The 15,641-nt window shown below is 35.5% G+C and overlaps 1 non-coding gene across 1 annotated transcript; it reads right to left on the bottom strand.

Moving 5' to 3' along the window:
• Positions 1 to 1,583: 1,583 nt before the first annotated feature.
• On the bottom strand, positions 1,584 to 1,738 carry LOC143271224 (small Cajal body-specific RNA 1). The gene has a single exon (XR_013048448.1).
• Between the last annotated feature and the right edge of the window lie 13,903 nt (positions 1,739 to 15,641).

The raw sequence follows: 15,641 nt of genomic DNA, 5'->3' as shown, positions 1-15,641 counted from the left end.
TAAGAATATTGTGTAACAATTTTGCAGACATAAAAAAGAACTGTATATAAATAATTTATTATAAAAGTTAGATTTTGGCAGTAGAATCTCCATCATGCAGGTCACAATTTAAAATGAAAGCTCATTGCTAGCAGGAACAAGTTATTAGATCATTAATCTGTTTAATGGTTAATGGAAAACTAATTGTTACATTTGCTGTGTTATCGGACATCCAACTGGAGTATAACCTAATGAAAATCTCATTTGACATAAGCTTCTGATATCTTTTAGCGTTCATGTTAGATAAACTAATTGTAATCTTCATTGAATTGTTTTCTGTAACAGTCTTACTTCTACTGTAGAATCTCTGTCTTTAAATAGTTTACATATTCTTTTGTCTCTCTCAAGAATGATCACTCTTTTCCATTGTGAAACATCTTAAATTTGTGACCAAACATATATTGTACTGGATGGATGCTGCCATCACCTGCCAACTTCCTTATGGGTTGGCTTAGCCTTCTAGTTATGAGTCATCATTCAGTCATTTACTGAGAAAGATAAAACTGCAGTCTTTAAAAATCCCAGTGGCTTTAAAAAATTTTAATGCTTGATGTAACATGGAATGTAGTTTGATAATGTGTAAGCACTAATCGGAATTTTGAATACTGCATTGGGGCTGGGTTTGTGTGTGCACGTGTGCCCATGTACATTTATTTATCTTTATTTGGTTCTTGAGGCTTTTGTGAAATAGAAGTTGAGCTTATTGATATGCTACATATTTATAAAATAACTGTTTTAAATTTAATCCCATAAAAACAAGGCAGTCTGATGGGAGAGTCTATTGCATTTGTGTCTCTTCTCTAACCACTCATGTGATGTGCTGAAGAGAGTATTTCTAGTGTTTGACACCTGGATCCTCATAGATGTTCCTTTACTCTAGCATGTAGTTTATTCTATCTGTCCTCTCCCTTTCTAACTACTTTCTGTAATCTGTCAAAAACCCTACCTCATATTTCTTTTAACAGAGGTCGACCACTGTTCTGCTAACAAAGAATAGAGTCCTATTGTTCATAATGTTCCATGCTGTGTGGCTTCTCCACATTTGTGCTCATCCTTCAAGTTCCAGCTTAAGCACTTTCTCTCTAACAGTCACTGGATTTTGTCACCTCTTCCATCCTCAAGTTGATTATTATAGTTTTACTCTGGCACTGATTATGTATAACATTTTCCATGTATGGTTAGTTTCTTTTAAAACACTTCCATCATTTTTATCTTTGCAAAACAAACAAATTTGAAGCAGAGCACCTTAAAGAAATAACCGTTGATTAAACTCTCAATTCTGAACATTGGAAAATACGTCTGGGCTAATCTGTGAAGATATTGGCTTGCTGGTCTTAGTTATTCCCTCTTTCTTGATGTCATTAGTTCACCTGGAAAATGGCCCAGTGTATCAACTGTATTGCAGTTCTACGGGATTATTTCTTCTGTGCAGTTACAGGAGACTCTGGTTTCCTTCACACTGTGAACAGATCTGAACACACAAAGCAGGTCTAGAGCTATTCCTTATGTCTTACAAAGTAAATTAATCCATATTCCCAAGCCTAAAGTAAGTCTTTAATGAGAGATTAAATCTCATACTATAATAAAATGAGCTGAAAAGTATTAGGGCTATTGTTCTAACATCTCTCTCTCTCTCTCTCTCTCTCTCTCTCTCTCTCACACACAGAGAGAGAGAGAGAGAGAGAGAGAGAGAGAGAGAGAGAGAGAGAGAGAGAGAGAGAGAGAGAGAGAGAGAGAAACACAAAACATACACATGTACTCTGAGGTTATAAAAAGGGAATTTACAAATTCATCTAACATTATAGTGATCAGTGAGATGGCTACCCAGCTTTTATTGAACATGTTCACTGATGGTGTCTCACAATTTCTTACACAGTCTATCCACATTTAGAATAAATACAGGTGATACATATATTAGATTTTTTTATCTCCCCCTTTTTTGACTTCTGTGGATATTTGGGATAAGCTTAAACCTTTAACATCAGTATATCCCAACAACTTTTATCTGCACTGAACCATCACTTCCAGAAGCTACATAGTTCTCATCCCATTAGCTATGCCACACAGGAGATAATCTTCTTGTCAGCCTTGCCATGGTCTCTGGATGCATTCCAGTGAACTTCTCTTTCCAATTCTTTTATAATATTCCAGAACTAAAGAACATTATTCAGGATATAACCTTGTCATATTATATTACAGTGGAACTGCTTCTGAAATGCCCAGGATCCAGGTTAATTTCGCAGTTTCATGAAAACCTTGTGTAGACTATTGAAGAGAGCAAAATGATGGGGACTAAGGTAAAGATTAGCTCTGATGAGGACTTCTCATTCTTTTAATAATTCCAAGTTTTTTTTTTTTTTTTTGGTTTTTTCGAGACAGGGTTTCTCTGCGTAGTTTTGCGCCTTTCCTGGAGCTCACTTGGTAGCCCAGGCTGGCCTCGAACTCACAGCGATCCGCCTGCCTCTGCCTCCCGAGTGCTGGGATTAAAGGCGTGCGCCACCACCGCCCGGCTAATAATTCCAAGTTTTATTCTTCTACAACTATAATCATAAATTTATAGATATATGCCATCTTGTCTCCATGACCAAATTATATTGATGATGATTGATGTCACTGAAAAAATTCATTAAAGTCATTTATATAAATTAAAAAGAGACCATTTATTTATCCCAAATTGAATGTTATAGCCTTCTTAGCATTCACTGAAAACATAGTATATTTTAAAGAATTTATGTGTACATTTCATGAATGTGTCTTGCATTTATTATGTAAATTGTTCCAGTAATCTTTACCATGTGATCTGAAATCAGAATATCAGTATGTTCAATTCATTTACCAGACATTTAAAGGCTCAACTTTTAAATTCAAAAGAATATTATGGAATTTAATGGCTTTAGGACTGCATGAAGAAAAGCATGGGGCTAGGGAAGTGAGGCAGAGAAATGGTAACATGAACACATACTATTTTCTGCTTAGCTGCTGATGTGCTAGCTGCTGATGTGCCTGAACATAGCTGCAGAAAAGACAGTGTCAACATTGGAACTCTAATTTCTTTGTAAGGAAAGAACAGGTACTTTAGTTGGACATTTCAAGGAGCAAATAAACTTCATTGGTTAGGAAAATGAAATTTAAAAATGTGATCCAGTAAGTCATTTCTTGGTTATATGTGTTACCTTAGTGAGTTCTACACATTAAATATATAACAATATTTTTGTTCTCTAACTAATCTTAAAATTTATGTTCTTTTGTATTGCAGTTGAAGGTTTAGGGTTAGGATTGGGGAACTGATAGTTTTTCCAATAATTATTTCCTTCCCTAGATTGTAGCCATGGTTTTGTTAAGCAGTAGTCTTTACATAGTTCATATGAGTGTTTGGATAGTCACATAGAGTATTTATCATCAAAGAAAGACATGGAGATGCAATTTAATGCAGTAAGATACTATTTTAAGTATTGAAAACAAAAGCGGCCACCTATATAACTCTGTTAATACAAACACGGAAGTAAAGGGAGTAACATATCCAATATCTTGTAATATTTCCACTGCTTCATATGGAAATCTCTTCCCACTATAATGGTTTGTCCTTTCCACAAATCTATTCCTCATATTTAAAATTTGACCTGTTTTTTTTTTTTTTTTTTTTTTTAAAAAAAACTTAAACTGACTCCCATTCCCCCAGCAGCTATCAATTGCCAATTGCTTAAAGATTAGCAAAGGAAAGTTCACCCTCTAATAGTCAGTTTGAAAGTAGCATTTTTTTTTGTATTGTGAATATGGTAATTTCCAACAACGAAGAGCAAATATTGAAGATAAACAGTAGCTTTCAGTCAGTTTTATAAATTTTCGGTCAGTTTTATTCTAACAAAAGATACTGATAAAAGGAATATGAGTCATCAGATAGAGCAGGGTCTGTTTGGAGGATGCTGGAGTCTCCAGCGATCTGACATTTTCCCTCTCCATCTCTGGCCTCCATTTCTCCAGGCTATTTGCTCATCTTATCCATCTTAGATTTTGTGTCTTTGATCATTATGTTCATGTTTACTAGGTATGCTCTTCCTGCTCTCCTGTGCAGCCGTTAGTCCTCTGTTGAATCGTTAGAAGATATCTCTAAGGAACTTTTATTTGCTTTGATATGGTAAGGGTACTGCCTTGTTATTCCTTAGACATCTATGCATGGACTAATTTCTACATAGTATTATGTATATTCTAGGAATTTCCTGTAGGCTTATAATTGTAAGTGAATGTGTTTTATTTGTTATGAGATTCCATGCTGTCTTCATTCCCTTTAGGTGCTAAAGAGCCATACTTTGTGAACAGGGAGATTTGTTTACCACTCCCTCTTAAGAACATTCCATTTAGTATTACTTGCACTACTGCTACTACTACTACTACTACTACTACTACTACTACTAGTACATTCCATTTAGTATTACTTACACTACTACTACTACTACTACTACTACACACGCGCTCGCGCGCGCGCGCGCGCGCACACACACACACACACACACACATGCACGCGCGTGCAATTTCAGGTCTGACCACAAGGTCTTAGATAACTATTAAGTAACTCATCTTTGAGTAAGAATATGTTTCAAACTCTCGGCAGTTCTTAATCATCTACAATTTATTGTCTATGAGTTGAATCCCATGAAATTTACCCCTTCCATATTAGAATATATATTGGTCTTCTTCAGATCTTTAGTTTCATCTACATTGCCTACTACAGATATAATAAGACCATTATACATATAGAGTGTATAAAGAATATAATCACTTCTCAATAATTTACTTTTCAGGTTGTTTGTTGGATTTATATTACACAATGTAGCCCAGCACAAGGGGTCATGTCAATTTAATTTCTATAACCCTCGTTAAACTTATCTTCCCCAACAGCAAAAACATGAGATGGGTTTATTTTGTAAATGTGTTTAATGAAAAATTAAACATACTTGAGGGATAAGGGTCTAGGGAGGAAGACTGAGGTAAATATAATGCCTGTGGGAGTCAGGATTTTCTTGGTGCTTCTGATAACACAGAAGTTACTTGGGTTGTTATAAAGTACAATTGGTATCTCTTTTAAGAATGGATTTTATGAACTAAGAAGCAGTGTTTGAAATCTAGGGGAGAAGTCTGGGATATAAGAACATAATAATCTGGGAGATTCTGGAGAAGCCTGGCTCTACAGATAGCAAAAGACCACCAGGTCATAAACTACATCCCTTCTGAGAATTCTGGGTGGAAGACAGGTAAACATCTCTTTCCTTTGAAGAGAGAAGTGTATATGTTTAAACTTATATGGCTTCTCCATTGCTCATCTGTGTGTATAAGGACCTCATGGCCTCTACAGTTTCACTCATATTATTTTCCTTTTATTGTTCAGAATCAGCATTGTTTATCAGAAACCAACATGATATTTTTATGAATTATTTTATTTTTTAAATTTCTATTTAAATTTTAATCATATTTTCCCCTTAACTCCTTTTCCTTCCATATTTTCATTTCCCAACTTGACATTTTATTATCTTAACACTGCATCAACTCCATGTTTTCCAAGTATTGTTTCTTTATGTGTAATGACACATTTTGAAATTAAAACAAATAAACTTGTGTGCAGAGTACAAGGATTTTGCTTCTGTAAAATACCAGCTCCTTAAATTAAAAACAAAATCATGAGTGTAAGTTTGCATAAATATCACTAACAACTTACAAATCAATATCTGGGGTCTGTAGACATTCCTTAGTGCTTAAGGCAGGTGTGTTCTTCCAGATAATTGGAGTTTGGGTCTGGGCATCTATGAACATATCCCACAACATTGTATAAAACCAGGTCCAGGAAATCTGACTCTCTTTCCTGGTCTCTGTGGGCACCTGCTTGCATGCAGCATATGTGCATACAGACAACTCAAAATGAACAGTCATACACATCTAATGATTTCAGATATTATTAATTAGAGAGGAGATGGGTAGAAAATGGTATGATAAAAATGAGAAAATAGGAATCCATAATTAGTTGCAATTATCTCATGTTTCTCATGATGATACCAATTCACAGTAATGTTAAGCATTAAGAAATTAATTTCCAAATTTATTGCCTAAAGCTTAACACCTAATTTACTGTGGTCCACCTCAATCACAAGCTAGAACTTGCTCTAAGTGCCTTGTAGGTATGAAGTCCCTCATTAACAAATACTGACATGAATCCGAGATATTTTCAAGCTCATCTTGGGTCATAGATAGCCAGTTGATGTTTGTTGCAGAATTCTACCTTCTACAATTTGGCTATAGCATCTATTCATGATCTTAGGCATCCTGTTTCTCTTGCATACCAATTCTCTGGTGGATGGAGAGTAATGGATATTTCCTGGTTGGGCTGGTAAGTTTTACTGCCCTTGGGATAAGCTCTCATCTCAGATCAATAGCATCCTAGGTTTAGAAGACTTTGAGAACTTTAACATCCCTAAGGTGCTAAATTCTAGTTCTAGAGGTAAAGGACAAAATATTCCAAATGACACTGCACAGGTTCAGAGCACTAAAACAGCCATATGTGAAATACTGATGTTCAGCCATGGGAAGCCTGTGGAAGATTTTTACTTTTGTACTCTTTCTTCTGTGCGTAGAACATCATACAGTGTGTTTGCAGCATGTGCTCATTTAGAAGTCAGCAACAATAGTTTAGTTGTTTCAGTTAAGAAAAGAATGGTGTGAAATGGAATGCCAATGCTGATTTTATTTGTATTTCTCTGGTGCCTACTGTGGGAAAAATATATACTTGTACACACACTTATATGTACTAAAGGAAAGCAATCTTTCTATGTCTGTGCTTTACAGTTTGTATGTCAGCCTGTTTTCCACTCCTTTGCGTGTTTATGTCAGCCTGTTTTCCACTCCTTTGCATGTTTAGAGTTGTTTGCAACCTATGACCTACTTTCTTCTCTTTTCACTTGTCTCTGAACATTCTTCACTCTCAACTTTTTGAAAGTACCCTTTTCATAGCTACTTAGAATTCCACTTTGCTGAATGTAATTATTATTATACCATCTAACTTGATCTTTGAATAGTTTGACTGCTCATCTTATCTTTCCTGGGTTATTTATAGTACCCACTTACACCTTTCAATGTGTTCTGGATTGCACGATCATTTGGACAGGTCTTTCTAATTCATAGCAGTCATTCCTCCACAAAGCACGTCATTCTTGGACTCCGTGTCAACACAGACCAGGTTTCTCCCCTTTCATGCTTGTCTTCTCCTTATTTGTCTTCAGTAAATGACTCTTAAGGTACTCCCACATGTACTTAATTACTCTGGCACTCATTAATTGGAATATTTGTATTTTAATATATCCTTTCACCTTCAAAATCTCATATAATTTTTGACAGTTGTGATGAAGCTGAAAATTTATATCTATTTTCCATAACTCAGGTCTAATTAATATTCTATGCCACAAATCCAAAGAAATGTATATTATGCAAGTATATGCCAAAAATCAAGTGGCTACTTCTACTAAATGTATTGTCCTTATAAATCCTTGTAGAAACTGTAGCTTGAGTTTTCCTGCCTTGCCCACAGTCAGGACAAATCTCTGTCACCCACCAGTCCCACAGCCTCTCAGACCCAACCAAGTAAACAAAAAGACTTATATTGCTTACAAACTGTATCGCCATGCCAGACTTCTTGCTTACTGTTCTTATAGCTTAAATTAATCCATTTCCATAAATCTATACCTTGCCACGTGGCTCGTGGCTTACCGGCATCTGCACATGGTGCTTGTCATGGCAGCGGCTGGCAGTGACTCCTTCCGCCTTCCTTTTCTCCTCTCTGTTAGTCCCGCCTATACTTCCTGCCTGGCCAATGGCCAATCAGTGTTTTATTTATTGGCCAATCAGAGCAACAGATTTGATATACAGACCACCCCACAGCAAGAAACACTTTATTTAACCATTTCATTTTTTCGAGTTCTTTGATCATAAAACTTATCATCAATCTTCAATCATTTTTTTCATGAAAAATTTATAAAAATCTTTTAAAAAAGAAAAATCAACAAAAATGTTTTATTTTCTTTGTGAAATTTCAAGTAAAATTTGAGTTTCTTATCTCTGCATTACAATAAGATATGTCTGAGGATCTCAGCGCATAGATGTTCAGTCAGAGAATATCATGGTGACTCTTCTTGTGTTTGAAACACTAAAATACAGTCATACAATTTGAAAACCAGGCAAAAGTTGATCTATGCCTATATTCTCAATGTTTGGGAATGTGAGGCAGGGGCATTAAATGTTAGAGACCAGATTAGAATCTTCAGACTATACTGGAGCATGTAGCAAGTTACATTCTCAAAATTATAGCTATGTATATAATACACACACATATGAGTGTATTACTATTTACCCACACCATTTGTCAAATATCAAAATTCACAGGTTTAAACATACCCAAGAATTATTCCATATTCACTCACCAGTAAAGATCTTTCCAATATTTTCTAATCTTCTAAGTGTTCTAGTGTCTGAAGCTCCAAAAAGTCATGTCCACATCTGACATCCATTTTGATTGAACAGTATCCAAGCTTCTACAGCAATGAATCCTTTTGACTCTTACTTTTATCCCTCCTGGAACCAGAAGAATGAAGTGCTTGAATTTTGACAAATAAATCATCCATGTTAATTGCCAATATAAATTTTTCTGAGCTCTCTCCAACTCATTTTTAACAAGGGATGTCTGCCACTTCATTCTCTGGATGATTAATTTTCCTTGACCATACATATGTTTAAAAAATAGTTGGATTCTTTTGTGACTCAGTAGCATCTTCTGTATCAAATTACAACTTGAATATTTCCATTTATATTCATTTTCTTTATTTAGCATTATTGCAGCTCATCCATCTGTCACTTGTGGGTATAAATAGTCAACAACTAATTTTGACCTCATTTAAATTTCTTATTTTCTTTTTACTCTTTCTTGGGAATTAAGATTAAAAAAGGAAACTGAGGAATACATTTGTCATGAACAAAATTCTATCGTAGTGTCTGGGGAGATCCTGGGAGGAAGAAGGACTGCTTCACTTTAGGTCTTCACATGTATGAGAGGAATAGGGAAAAACAATGATCAGTCATGAAATAGAAAGCAGTTTGATAAACCATACACAACTTTAAACAGAATCTTTGCAACATCTCTTATTGACTCACTCATTTGCTACATTTTTCTTTAAATTTGTGATCACTGACTACCTTGCAAAACTGCATCCTATATGCTCTTTGGTAGGCCAAACATGTATGTAGATCAATCAATAAGTTGCCAACTTCTTCATAATAATATTTCAAAATATTTTTTGTCCAGTAGTTTTGAAGGCTCTGTGAGGAAAGCCTAGACAAAAGAATCAGAGATATGGATTAATTTTTTTTCTAATTTTGAGTAGCTCAGCTTTGTCAGAGTTTTCATGATCTTCTAAGTAGAATAAAAGTCTTCCAGCATCCAGACTCAACTTCCCTCAAAGAAAATCTGCAGTGACTTACTGAGGTTTGGATCTAGGACTCTGAGATCTTCTGTGAAGGAATGTTTGTTTTTTCAACCACATAGAGACCTCCTTTCCAGATAAATGTTCTCAACTTTTAAAAATAGTTCCAATGACATAGTAACAAGCAGTGATTTTGTCATACTACTTTCAAAATGCACTGAGAATATTGGCTACAGTTGTTTCTAACAATATGTTTTCAATCCAACACCACTTCATTAATTTAAAAGATACTAGGTGAATCACTTTTACCAGTAAATATATGCAGAAGAAGCAAAGACATAGTTTAAGAGGACATGAGGAGATATTTGATACATTGTCATCTACTAAAGGAACTCATTGAGAGTGAAATGATAGAAGTGCATATAGAATATCATCAATTCAATTTATGGTCACTAATATAATATTTAATGATGACTTCTTCATGTCAAGTTTGATGCTAGGTTTGAGACGTAATGAGAAATGAAAACATTCTCTCCAGCAGTTTTGATTCAGATAAGATGCTATTGGTCAGTCTTTTATAGTTTCACAGATACTCATAATGCTTTCCAACATCTATGAGATCTTTTGCTACATATTAATTTTCCTTTTTATAAAACATGTTTCTCACTTGTTTCTAGAAATTTGTCAATAATATGCATTAATTGTGACTTCAGTTGGCCTGTAAATATTCTCCTCACTGAACTATAGCACTAATTCAACAGGATTTAATTTCCCTGAAATAAATTATACTCTGAATAGTAGAAAATAATTATAGAAATGAAAAGGATACACATCCTGGGTATAACCTAGTATACTTCAGTATGGATTGAACAGGTTACTTATTGTTTTGTTCTCATCTCTGTTTTTTTAGATTTTTGATCCTTCCTTATGCCACTACTACAATTGATCCAGATACTTCTTATTTTGTGTAGGTGTGTAGTGCTGAGAGAAAGTAGAAATTAGTAGCATAAGAAATAGTCATAAAGTTTATCTCAATCATAGTTTTTAAGGAATCTTGATGGGAGACTTATTTTTCTATTGTACTTTCTTCAATTTTGATTTTTCACATAATTTCATTATGAATGCAAGTACTGGATGTCTTAGTCATTGTTCTATTGCTGTGAAGAGACACTGTGAGCAACAACTCTTTTTTTATTAAGAAATTTTTTACTCATTTTATATACCAACCACAGAAGCACCTCTTTTCCCTCCTCTTGTCCCCCTCCCAGCCTTCCAACAACCCCCCCCATTCCATCCTCCAGAAAGTTAAGGCCTCCCATGGGGAGTCAACAAAGCCTGATACACTCAGTTGAGGAAGGTCCAAACCCTCCTCCTGCATCAATGCTGTTCAAGGTGTCTCACTATAGGTAAAGGGCTCCAAAATGCCAGCTCATGCACTAAGGATGGATCCTGATCCTTCTGCCAGGGGGCCCCATAAACACACCAAGCTACACAACTGTCTTGCTTAGGCAGAGGGGCTAGTCCAGTCTCATGCAGGCTGCACAGCTATTGGTCTAAAGTTCATAAATTCTCACTATCTTGGATTGGTTGTCTCTGTAGGTTTTCCCATCATGAGCTTGATGCCCGTTGCTCATAGAATCACTCTTTCCTCTCATCAACTGGACTCCTGGAGCTTGGCCTAGGGCTTGGCTGTCGATCTCTGAATCTGCTTCCATCAGAACTAGATGAAGGCTTTATGATGACAATAAGGGTATTTGCCAGTCTGATTACCAGGTTAAGCCAACTCAGGCAACTTCTCCACTGTTGCTAGTAGTCTAAGCTGGGAGAGCAATGAAAGCGGTACCTTGATAGAGGGATACATTATGGGGAAAGGGAGAAAACTGGTTGTAGGGAAGTTCCCAGGAATCCACAAGAACGACCCCAGCTTCGAACAACAACTCTTAAATGATCAACAGCAACAACAACAAAAAAACCATAAAATTTTCAGCTAGCTTACAGTTTCAGAGTTTTAGTCCATTATCATCATGGTAGGGGGATGGCATGCAAGAAGGCACAGGAACAGTGGAAGAAAGCTTCAGAGAGAGAGAGAGAGAGAGAGAGAGAGAGAGAGAGAGAGAGAGAGAGAGAGAGAGAGAGAGAGACTGACTAAGCCTGGCATGGCGATTTAAAATCTCAAAGCCCACGCCAATGACCCACTACCTCCAAAAAGGTCATACCTTCTACTCCTTTTCAAATAGTGCCACTCCCTGATGAATAAGTGTTCAAATATGTGAACCTATAGTGTCCATTCCTATTCAAACTGTCACACTGGGTAATTGCAATTTGATTTGTGAATGAATCTTAGCTCTGAAAGAGTTGACATTTAGAAGCTATGGCGGGGGTCCCACAAACATATATTTGTCTCCATCAGAGGAAAAGTGATGTCTTCCAGAGATAAAATTCTTTCCAGTTTACTTAGCCTGTGTCTCATTTGTCGTATCCTCTGTGGAATAATGGCTATTTACCATCTGAGTTAAAGCAGGAGTACTTCAACTACCCTTTTGTTATTGCTGTGACCTGTGTGGGTTCTGTTTCCTGCCAAGCCACTCACCAAGCTCCTTTCATTTTATACTTTAATGGAAAATGAATAGTAAAACAGAATGGTCATTGCTGCAAAGAGCAAATTAGCTATATCTAACATTGGTTAGAAAGATGAACCATTGAGATCTTTGTGATTTCATAGATAACAAATTTAAACCAGTTTTACCCAAACCTGACTTTACTGTAGTTGGTTTTTCTACACTGATGTAGACTTTTGGTAGATGAGTTCTTTCCCTTCATTTAGTTAAAAACAAAAACAAAAACAAAACAAATTAACAATAACAACTACAAAACAAAAATCCCAAATGAGCTCTGATTGCAACTCCTTTGTAAAGGCCGTGTTATAACCACTTTGAATCTGGTAACTTAAAAGTAAAATCGGTAGAAACATTTCAAATCGATTTCCAATAAAATCCAATTGTTATTAATATTAAAAGCTAAATATTTCTAGTTACTCCTCAACACGCAGAATAATGAATTAGACCTCTTTGTAGTACTGGCCATGGGTAGTTGCTGTTGGAGGGAGAATTACTCTTTATTGAGGGTATGGCCACTGGGAGATTTCCATATGCAAATGGATACAGCCACTCACGATGGAAAGCTCCCACTGGACATAGTGGATTAATTTTTTTAAAGACATGAATTTGGTGGGGAAAACATGTTGGGGTGATAGGTGGTAGTTAAAGAATGAAAGTGGAGGCAGATATGGTCAGAATTCACTGTATATATGCATAAAATTCCCCAAAAGAAAGAAAATAAACAAATAAATATTGCTTCAAAAACAGATATATTATATTAATAACTATTAATGTGACCTTGTTTTCATTTTGAAGAAAATATTTCTAGGAAGTATATATTCACATTAATAATAAGATATTCAAAGAATATGTTTAGGGAATATTCAAAGAACTCTAATAAATTACACCTATATTTTCTTTTTAATATCAATATCTTTTAACAGTATCAATGGCAAAATAAAGGAGAACGCCATTCTGAAATGCAGCGTTTCCCATGAATGTTATCTGAAAAATCAATAGCTCATTTGACAAAGATGGTCAATGCTTTCACCACCTCTTCCTGGTAAAGCTTCCTGTCTTGCCCCTCCCCTCTCCTCCTTCACTTCTTACTATATTCCTTGTAACAGAAACCCATGCTTCTGCTCTTTACATACAATGCCAGAAGTTTTTTTTTTTCAAAATCAACAACAGATTCTCTCTCTCTCTCTCAATCTCTCTCTCTCTCTCTAGTTCTCTTTGCACATGCGCGCGCGCACACACACACACACACACACACACACACACACATACACGCACATAATCTCCAAGGGACTAAAAAACTGTAGGACTCTTGCACAGTACTCATTTTGACCTGGGTCATTATATCAAATTTGAAGGACCTAGAGATTTGGAAGCAAAGACATAAATTATCTAGGTTTTAAAGCTTTTTTTTTTTTTTTTCCTAAGGTTGACTTTCATCTCTGCATTGTTGGCAAACAGAAGAATGCTGATATCAACTATCCTCGAATCCTCCTCTGTTTGTAAGAGGAAATCACTACTCTTGTTCTGCTGAAGACTGCACCTAACCGGCACCAGTACTTTCTACTGGATAAGAGAAATATTAAAATGAAGCAGCAAATTCCAATAATGGCTTTATTGAAAACGTAGTTTCCTTATTTCCGAAATTATCTTACTTGGATGATATTTTATGCTGTGGAATATAATGATGAATGAGCTTTTTAAATGGAAATTTCTATTTTAGAAAAATGTTCCAACTTCTATTAAAAAAAATCATCAAAGCCCAGGTTCCTGCCTTGGTAATTAAACACTAATATAGAACCTCCATGATGGTAGCAGTGCCTTAATTACTTGTGCCTATGCTTGTGCAGATGCCTGTTTATACCCAGGCTCAGCTTCAAGTTCATTACAGTGATCTTATATTAAAATATCATATTTTATCCAAGGAATCACTCAGCATGGTAAAATTGACTCTTGAATCTCTGAAGCTATGTAAGATAAACCCTGGTATGAATTACAGAGTTTCAAATTATTAGTTTATTTTATAGTCACCTACCACCCAAATAAAATAATAAACAATACCCATGATTCTGCAGTGTGCCATTAACTTTTCTACCTGAAAATGTATCTCTCCCTCCTCCCTTCCCGTATGAAAAATATGACAGTAGAAAACAGTAACAAATATACAATAAGACTTAATTCATTAGCCTATGAAAGTATTCAATTAGTACATCCTAATTTTATGTTGCTGACAATTCTGTATAACTTATCCAATCACTGTTTAGCATATCCATGTCAAGTTCTATAACTCTGTTGTAAATCTTTAAAGATTTTGTTTCTGTGTCATTAACTTGAAAATCTCCTGTTTTCCAGAACATCAGGTGAGCACAAAAACACCTTCTTTAGTTACCTAATACCAGACGTGATATCATAGTTAATGTGAATAAGAGGTCAATATAAAGTATGTAAGTTTGATACATGACAATGCTCACAGAGTGTTTGAAGTGATAGGCAAGAAGATAACAGTAGAAATAAGGAAATATGATAATTCAGTATTATTTCTTGCTAACAGTTCATTGCATTTTTCTATATTTGTTTTGAAAAGTTTACTCTCCCGTTCCTTAGCTGCAACCAATAATACATTTTAGAGGCTGTGACTATTGTTTCTCTGTGTCATGTTACTAAATTTGAATTGTAATAAGCTCTGTAGTGGTGTTGTGAAATATAACAAATTGAAATATAACATAGCAATGAACTATGATCTATATCTTGGATCCAAAGCTGCCTTTCCATTCCTATATTCACACAACTTTATTGGGCATTCTGAAAAATCAGACAAACCACAACACAGCATCTTGATGCTTTTTACTATATATGAGATGGAAATAGTAACAAAAAGAATTGTGAGTTTACTTATCTTTATAACTATATCATACGACATACATAAGAAAATTACTAAGCATGCATGCTTAAGTGCACACACACACATATATGTTTGTATAAATATGTAATTAAAGATTCTCTGAGATAGTTATTTACTCTCCTCTCTGTTAATGAGAATTCTGAGTTTATCTCCTGATTCAAAAGATGTTGAAGAGTGAGATTATTCTGTATTGTGCTTCTTTCTAATTGTCTGAATTGTCCCTGAAGGAAGCCGTTAGCACAGTGAAATTGGAGAACATGAAATGCACCATTAGCTGCTAATAATGCATGTAGATGCAGTTTTAGAACTCACTGAGAGGGTGAGTACCTTTCGTAATTGGTTCCACCTTTTATCCACAGAGCTTTATAGCCTTACAACACTGAAACTTATGAACTGAAGAGGAGATTGTCTTAAATAGAGACAAAGAAAGGAAAATGCACCCATCTCTGTCCACCACCAGACCACAAAAGCTATAGAGGTGGATGTTAGCAATAACAAGTGATTTGTAGTAGCAGTGAGTTACATACATGCCTGTCATTGATGTCTTCACATCCGGCTCTTTGCTCATGTGGTTGATTCACCAGATTCTAATCAGTGACAACCGTGAAAGATGGGTGGTGTTAAATACTG

The sequence above is a fragment of the Peromyscus maniculatus genome, chromosome 1, assembly GCF_049852395.1.
Source record: "Peromyscus maniculatus bairdii isolate BWxNUB_F1_BW_parent chromosome 1, HU_Pman_BW_mat_3.1, whole genome shotgun sequence".
Classification (NCBI taxonomy): Eukaryota; Metazoa; Chordata; class Mammalia; order Rodentia; family Cricetidae; genus Peromyscus; species Peromyscus maniculatus.
Note: the sequence above shows the minus strand (reverse complement) of the source record. Positions and strands in the feature narration are given on the sequence as shown.